The 8,413-nt window shown below is 29.6% G+C and overlaps 5 non-coding genes and 2 pseudogenes across 5 annotated transcripts; all 7 read left to right on the top strand.

Moving 5' to 3' along the window:
- Positions 1 to 747: 747 nt before the first annotated feature.
- Positions 748 to 866, top strand: LOC119664150 (annotated as a pseudogene).
- A 941-nt stretch (positions 867 to 1,807) lies between these two features.
- On the top strand, positions 1,808 to 1,926 carry LOC119664155. The gene has a single exon (XR_005251148.1). It is a non-coding gene; the product is annotated as a 5S ribosomal RNA (ribosomal RNA).
- A 946-nt stretch (positions 1,927 to 2,872) lies between these two features.
- On the top strand, positions 2,873 to 2,991 carry LOC119664154. The gene has a single exon (XR_005251147.1). It is a non-coding gene; the product is annotated as a 5S ribosomal RNA (ribosomal RNA).
- Positions 2,992 to 4,020: 1,029 nt separating this feature from the next.
- Positions 4,021 to 4,139, top strand: LOC119664153. Its single transcript, XR_005251146.1, has one exon. It is a non-coding gene; the product is annotated as a 5S ribosomal RNA (ribosomal RNA).
- A 901-nt stretch (positions 4,140 to 5,040) lies between these two features.
- Positions 5,041 to 5,159, top strand: LOC119664152. The gene has a single exon (XR_005251145.1). It is a non-coding gene; the product is annotated as a 5S ribosomal RNA (ribosomal RNA).
- Positions 5,160 to 6,235: 1,076 nt separating this feature from the next.
- On the top strand, positions 6,236 to 6,353 carry LOC119664151 (annotated as a pseudogene).
- A 917-nt stretch (positions 6,354 to 7,270) lies between these two features.
- LOC119664149 lies at positions 7,271 to 7,389 on the top strand. Its single transcript, XR_005251144.1, has one exon. It is a non-coding gene; the product is annotated as a 5S ribosomal RNA (ribosomal RNA).
- The last annotated feature ends 1,024 nt before the right edge of the window (positions 7,390 to 8,413 follow it).

The following is an 8,413-nucleotide window of genomic DNA, read 5'->3' as shown; positions in this document are numbered from 1 at the left end:
ATTTCTGCTGTATACGTGGTGTACTCGCATCATTTTTAATTTTGAATTTTGAAAATCGTAATCGTGTCGTATACGCTATGCACCGTAAGCACAAGTTTTGTTCAGTTCCATATAAAATGTACAATAGGCATGTATGCGAGTGCGAGTGCAAGTGTGAGTACGAGTGCCAGCGTGAATGAAAACCTTAAATGATAGAAAACTTTTCAAGTAAAAATACTAATTAAGAAGCTTTGCTTATATTCCTTGTCTTTATTGAATAAAATTTAATAAAACAACAATCTATTGATTGCGCCTATTTATTAGCACTAGCACTAGCACTAGCACTAGCTTCATATTGTTTAAATTTTTTTAATAAAAATATAAGTATATATATATTTTATTTCTTCTTAAAAGATAAAATTAAAGTTAAAGTATATTGAAGTATATTACAGGCATATAATTACATAATTAAGCATGTAAAATAACAAACACGGAATATGTTCAAATAACAGGTTTTTAGTTTATTTTTCTTATTCTGTTATTAACTTCACTAGAAAGAAGAAAAAAAGAACTTTCTTATTTTATTTATTTAAATTGAAAATGAAAAATAAAATAAATAGCTTGGAAATAGCTAGAGTATTTTCTATTTCTATTTCTATTTTCATTTCCATATTATATATAGTACTAGTAAGTAGTACGTATAGATAAGGAATAAGAATTAAGATTAAAATTACTGGTTAGATGTAGATTTTTTGAAACACTTTTCTTACCAACGATCATACCACGTTGAATACATCGGTTTTCGTCCGCTCACTGAAATTAAGCAGCGTCGGGCGCGGTTAGTACTTAGATGGGGGACCGCTTGGGAACACCGCGTGTTGTTGGCTTCACAACACTTTTTTACTTTTTTACTTTTTTCCTTTTTTTTCCGGTTTTAATTTTTTTTATATTATTTTGTAAATAATAATATTTTTTTTTATACACCTATCTATTATTTATTTATGTAAAACGCAATTATTTAACTAATTTCTGCTGTATACGTGTACTCGCATCATTTTTAATTTTGAATTTTGAATTTTGAATTTTGAAAATCGTAATCGTGTCGTATACGCAATGCACCGTAAGCACAAGTTTTGTTCAGTTCCATATAAAATGTACAATAGGCATGTATGCGAGTGTGAGTGCGAGTGCAAGTGTGAGTACGAGTGCCAGCGTAAATGAAAACCTTAAATGTTAGAAAACTTTTCAAGTAAAATTACTATTTAAGAAGCTTTGCTTATATTCCTTGTCTTCATTGTATAAAATTTAATAAAACAACAATCTATTGATTGCGCCTATTTATTAGCACTAGCACCAGCACTAGCACTAGCACTAGCAGTAGCACTAGCATTCATATGTTAAATTTTTTAATAAAAATATAAGTATATATAATAATTTTATTCTTCCTTAAAGATAAAATTAAAGTTAAAGTTAATATTGAAGTTAATATTACAGGCAATAGTACTACATAATTAAGCATGTAAAATACAAACACGGATATGTTCAATAACAGTTTTAGTTTAATTTTTCTATTCTGTTCATATTAACTTCACTAGAGAAGAAGAAAAAAGAAACTTTTCTATTTTATTTTATTTAAATTGAAATGAAAAATAAAATAAAATAGCTTTGGAAATAGCTTTAGAGTATTTTCTATTTTCCATTTTCCATTTTCCATATTATATATAGTACGTAGTAACTAGTACGTATAAGAATAAGAATAAGAATAAGAATAAGAATAAGAATAAGATTAAAATACTGGTAGATGTAGATTTTTTGAAACGCTTTCTTTGCCAACGACCATACCACGTTGAATACATCGGTTCTCGTCCGATCACCGAAATTAAGCAGCGTCGGGCGCGGTTAGTACTTAGATGGGGGACCGCTTGGGAACACCGCGTGTTGTTGGCTCCACAACACTTTTTTACTTTTTTCCTTTTTTTTGCGGTTTTAATTTTTTTTTATTTTATTTTGTTACTAATAATATTTTTCTTTATATCACATATCTATTATTTATTTATATAAAATGCAATTATTTAACTAATTTCTGCTGTATACGTATATTCGCATCATTTTTAATTTTGAAATTGTAATCGTGTCGTATACGAAATGCACGTAAGCTCAAGATTTGTTCAGTTCCATATAAAATGTACAATAGGCATGCATGCGAGTGCGAGTGCAAGTGTGAGTACGAGTGCCAGCGTGAATGAAAACCTTAAATGATAGAAAACTTTTCAAGTAAAATTACTAATTAAGAAGCTTTGCTTATATTCCTTGTCCTTATTGAATAAAATTTAATAAAACAACAATCTATTGATTGCGCCTATTTATTAGCACTAGCACTAGCACTAGCACTAGCACTAGCACTAGCACTAGCACTAGCACTAGCACTAGCACTAGCACTAGCACTAGCACTAGCACTAGCACTAGGTCCATTCATATGTTAAATTTTTTAATAAAAATATAAGTATGTATAATAATTTTATTCTTCCTTAAAGATTAAGTTAAAGTTTAAAGTTAATATTACAGGCAATAGTACTACATAATTAAGCATGTAAAATACAAACACGGATATGTTCAATAACAGTTTTAGTTTAATTTTCCTATTCTGTTCATATTAACTTCACTAGAGAAGAAGAAAAAGAAACTTTTCTATTTTATTTAAATTGAAATGAAAAATAAAATAAAATAGCTTTGGAAATAGCTTTAGAGTATTTTCTATTTTCCATTTTCCATTTTCCATATTATATATAGTACGTAGTAACTAGTACGTATAAGAATAAGAATAAGAATAAGAATAAGAATAAGAATAAGATTAAAATACTGGTAGATGTAGATTTTTTGAAACGCTTTCTTTGCCAACGACCATACCACGTTGAATACATCGGTTCTCGTCCGATCACCGAAATTAAGCAGCGTCGGGCGCGGTTAGTACTTAGATGGGGGACCGCTTGGGAACACCGCGTGTTGTTGGCTCCACAACACTTTTTTCCTTTTTTTTGCGGTTTTAATTTTTTTTTATTTTATTTTGTTACTAATAATATTTTTCTTTATATCACATATCTATTATTTATTTATATAAAATGCAATTATTTAACTAATTTCTGCTGTATACGTATATTCGCATCATTTTTAATTTTGAAATTGTAATCGTGTCGTATACGAAATGCACGTAAGCTCAAGATTTGTTCAGTTCCATATAAAATGTACAATAGGCATGCATGCGAGTGCGAGTGCAAGTGTGAGTACGAGTGCCAGCGTGAATGAAAACCTTAAATGATAGAAAACTTTTCAAGTAAAATTACTAATTAAGAAGCTTTGCTTATATTCCTTGTCCTTATTGAATAAAATTTAATAAAACAACAATCTATTGATTGCGCCTATTTATTAGCACTAGCACTAGCACTAGCACTAGCACTAGCACTAGCACTAGCACTAGCACTAGCACTAGCACTAGCAATAGCACTAGCACTAGCACTAGCACTAGCACTAGCACTAGCACTAGCACTAGCACTAGCACTAGCACTAGCACTAGCACTAGCACTAGCAGTAGCACTAGCACTAGCACTAGCAGTAGCACTAGCATTCATATGTTAAATTTTTTAATAAAAATATAAGTATGTATAAAATTTTATTCTTCCTTAAAGATTAAGTTAAAGTTAAAGTTAATATTGAAGTTAATATTACAGGCAATAGTACTACATAATTAAGCATGTAAAATACAAACACGGATATGTTCAATAACAGTTTTAGTTTAATTTTCCTATTCTGTTAATATTAACTTCACTAGAGAAGAAGAAAAAAGAAACTTTTCTATTTTATTTTATTTAAATTGAAATGAAAAATAAAATAAAATAGCTTTGGAAATAGCTTTAGAGTATTTTCTATTTTCCATTTTCCATTTTCCATATAATATATAGTACGTAGTAAGTAGTACGTATAAGAATAAGAATAAGAATAAGATTAAAATACTGGTAGATGTAGATTTTTTGAAACACTTTCTTTGCCAACGACCATACCACGTTGAATACATCGGTTCTCGTCCGATCACCGAAATTAAGCAGCGTCGGGCGCGGTTAGTACTTAGATGGGGGACCGCTTGGGAACACCGCGTGTTGTTGGCTCCACAACACTTTTTTACTTTTTTCCTTTTTTTTGCGGTTTTAATTTTTTTTTATTTTATTTTGTTACTAATAATATTTTTCTTTATATCACATATCTATTATTTATTTATATAAAATGCAATTATTTAACTAATTTCTGCTGTATACGTATATTCGCATCATTTTTAATTTTGAAATTGTAATCGTGTCGTATACGAAATGCACGTAAGCTCAAGTTTTGTTCAGTTCCATATAAAATGTACAATAGGCATGCATGCGAGTGCGAGTGCAAGTGTGAGTACGAGTGCCAGCGTGAATGAAAACCTTAAATGATAGAAAACTTTTCAAGTAAAATTACTAATTAAGAAGCTTTGCTTATATTCCTTGTCCTTATTGAATAAAATTTAATAAAACAACAATCTATTGATTGCGCCTATTTATTAGCACTAGCACTAGCACTAGCACTAGCACTAGCACTAGCACTAGCATTCATATGTTAAATTTTTTAATAAAAATATAAGTATGTATAATAATTTTATTCTTCCTTAAAGATTAAGTTAAAGTTAAAGTTAATATTGAAGTTAAATATTACAGGCAATAGTACTACATAATTAAGCATGTAAAATACAAACACGGATATGTTCAATAACAGTTTTAGTTTAATTTTTCTATTCTGTTCATATTAACTTCACTAGAGAAGAAGAAAAAAGAAACTTTTCTATTTTATTTTATTTAAATTGAAATGAAAAATAAAATAAAATAGCTTTGGAAATAGCTTTAGAGTATTTTCTATTTTCCATTTTCCATTTTCCATATTATATATAGTACGTAGTAAGTAGTACGTATAAGAATAAGAATAAGAATAAGAATAAGAATAAGATTAAAATACTGGTAGATGTAGATTTTTTGAAACGCTTTCTTTGCCAACGACCATACCACGTTGAATACATCGGTTCTCGTCCGATCACCGAAATTAAGCAGCGTCGGGCGCGGTTAGTACTTAGATGGGGGACCGCTTGGGAACACCGCGTGTTGTTGGCTCCACAACACTTTTTTACTTTTTTCCTTTTTTTTGCGGTTTTAATTTTTTTTTATTTTATTTTGTTACTAATAATATTTTTCTTTATATCACATATCTATTATTTATTTATATAAAATGCAATTATTTAACTAATTTCTGCTGTATACGTATATTCGCATCATTTTTAATTTTGAAATTGTAATCGTGTCGTATACGAAATGCACGTAAGCTCAAGTTTTGTTCAGTTCCATATAAAATGTACAATAGGCATGCATGCGAGTGCGAGTGCAAGTGTGAGTACGAGTGCCAGCGTGAATGAAAACCTTAAATGATAGAAAACTTTTCAAGTAAAATTACTAATTAAGAAGCTTTGCTTATATTCCTTGTCCTTATTGAATAAAATTTAATAAAACAACAATCTATTGATTGCGCCTATTTATTAGCACTAGCACTAGCACTAGCACTAGCACTAGCACTAGCACTAGCACTAGCACTAGCACTAGCACTAGCACTAGCACTAGCACTAGCACTAGCAATAGCACTAGCACTAGCACTAGCACTAGCACTAGCACTAGCACTAGCACTAGCACTAGCACTAACTAGCACTAGCACTAGCACTAGCACTAGCACTAGCACTAGCAGTAGCACTAGCACTAGCACTAGCAGTAGCACTAGCATTCATATGTTAAATTTTTTAATAAAAATATAAGTATGTATAAAATTTTATTCTTCCTTAAAGATTAAGTTAAAGTTAAAGTTAATATTGAAGTTAATATTACAGGCAATAGTACTACATAATTAAGCATGTAAAATACAAACACGGATATGCTCAATAACAGTTTTAGTTTAATTTTCCTATTCTGTTCATATTAACTTCACTAGAGAAGAAGAAAAAAGAAACTTTTCTATTTTATTTTATTTAAATTGAAATGAAAAATAAAATAAAATAGCTTTGGAAATTGCTTTAGAGTATTTTCTATTTTCCATTTTCCATTTTTCATATAATATATAGTACGTAGTAAGTAGTACGTATAAGAATAAGAATAAGAATAAGATTAAAATACTGGTAGATGTAGATTTTTTTGAACACTTTCTTGCCACGATCATACCACGTTGAATACATCGGTTTTCGTCCGCTCACTGAAATTAAGCAGCGTCGGGCGCGGTTAGTACTTAGATGGGGGACCGCTTGGGAACACCGCGTGTTGTTGGCTTCACAACACTTTTTTACTTTTTTACTTTTTTCCTTTTTTTTCCGGTTTTAATTTTTTTTATATTATTTTGTAAATAATAATATTTTTTTTTATACACCTATCTATTATTTATTTATGTAAAACGCAATTATTTAACTAATTTCTGCTGTATACGTGTACTCGCATCATTTTTAATTTTGAATTTTGAATTTTGAATTTTGAAAATCGTAATCGTGTCGTATACGCAATGCACCGTAAGCACAAGTTTTGTTCAGTTCCATATAAAATGTACAATAGGCATGTATGCGAGTGTGAGTGCGAGTGCAAGTGTGAGTACGAGTGCCAGCGTAAATGAAAACCTTAAATGTTAGAAAACTTTTCAAGTAAAATTACTATTTAAGAAGCTTTGCTTATATTCCTTGTCTTCATTGTATAAAATTTAATAAAACAACAATCTATTGATTGCGCCTATTTATTAGCACTAGCAGTAGCACTAGCATTCATATGTTAAATTTTTTAATAAAAATATAAGTATATATAATAATTTTATTCTTCCTTAAAGATAAAATTAAAGTTAAAGTTAATATTGAAGTTAATATTACAGGCAATAGTACTACATAATTAAGCATGTAAAATACAAACACGGATATGTTCAATAACAGTTTTAGTTTAATTTTTCTATTCTGTTCATATTAACTTCACTAGAGAAGAAGAAAAAAGAAACTTTTCTATTTTATTTTATTTAAATTGAAATGAAAAATAAAATAAAATAGCTTTGGAAATAGCTTTAGAGTATTTTCTATTTTCCATTTTCCATTTTCCATATTATATATAGTACGTAGTAAGTAGTACGTATAAGAATAAGAATAAGAATAAGAATAAGAATAAGAATAAGATTAAAATACTGGTAGATGTAGATTTTTTGAAACGCTTTCTTTGCCAACGACCATACCACGTTGAATACATCGGTTCTCGTCCGATCACCGAAATTAAGCAGCGTCGGGCGCGGTTAGTACTTAGATGGGGGACCGCTTGGGAACACCGCGTGTTGTTGGCTCCACAACACTTTTTTCCTTTTTTTTGCGGTTTTAATTTTTTTTTATTTTATTTTGTTACTAATAATATTTTTCTTTATATCACATATCTATTATTTATTTATATAAAATGCAATTATTTAACTAATTTCTGCTGTATACGTATATTCGCATCATTTTTAATTTTGAAATTGTAATCGTGTCGTATACGAAATGCACGTAAGCTCAAGATTTGTTCAGTTCCATATAAAATGTACAATAGGCATGCATGCGAGTGCGAGTGCAAGTGTGAGTACGAGTGCCAGCGTGAATGAAAACCTTAAATGATAGAAAACTTTTCAAGTAAAATTACTAATTAAGAAGCTTTGCTTATATTCCTTGTCCTTATTGAATAAAATTTAATAAAACAACAATCTATTGATTGCGCCTATTTATTAGCACTAGCACTAGCACTAGCACTAGCACTAGCACTAGCACTAGCACTAGCACTAGCACTAGCACTAGCAATAGCACTAGCACTAGCACTAGCACTAGCACTAGCACTAGCACTAGCACTAGCACTAGCACTAGCACTAGCACTAGCACTAGCACTAGCAGTAGCACTAGCACTAGCACTAGCAGTAGCACTAGCATTCATATGTTAAATTTTTTAATAAAAATATAAGTATGTATAAAATTTTATTCTTCCTTAAAGATTAAGTTAAAGTTAAAGTTAATATTGAAGTTAATATTACAGGCAATAGTACTACATAATTAAGCATGTAAAATACAAACACGGATATGTTCAATAACAGTTTTAGTTTAATTTTCCTATTCTGTTAATATTAACTTCACTAGAGAAGAAGAAAAGAACTTTTCTATTTTATTTTATTTAAATTGAAATGAAAAATAAAATAAAATAGCTTTGGAAATTGCTTTAGAGTATTTTCTATTTTCCATTTTCCATTTTTCATATAATATATAGTACGTAGTAAGTAGTACGTATAAGAATAAGAATAAGAATAAGATTAAAATACTGGTAGATGTAGATTTTTTGAAAACACTATT

The sequence above is a fragment of the Teleopsis dalmanni genome, unplaced genomic scaffold (assembly GCF_002237135.1).
Source record: "Teleopsis dalmanni isolate 2A unplaced genomic scaffold, ASM223713v2 unscaffolded_contig_1490, whole genome shotgun sequence".
NCBI classification, from domain to species: Eukaryota; Metazoa; Arthropoda; class Insecta; order Diptera; family Diopsidae; genus Teleopsis; species Teleopsis dalmanni.
This window is presented reverse-complemented; position numbering and strand designations above follow the sequence as displayed.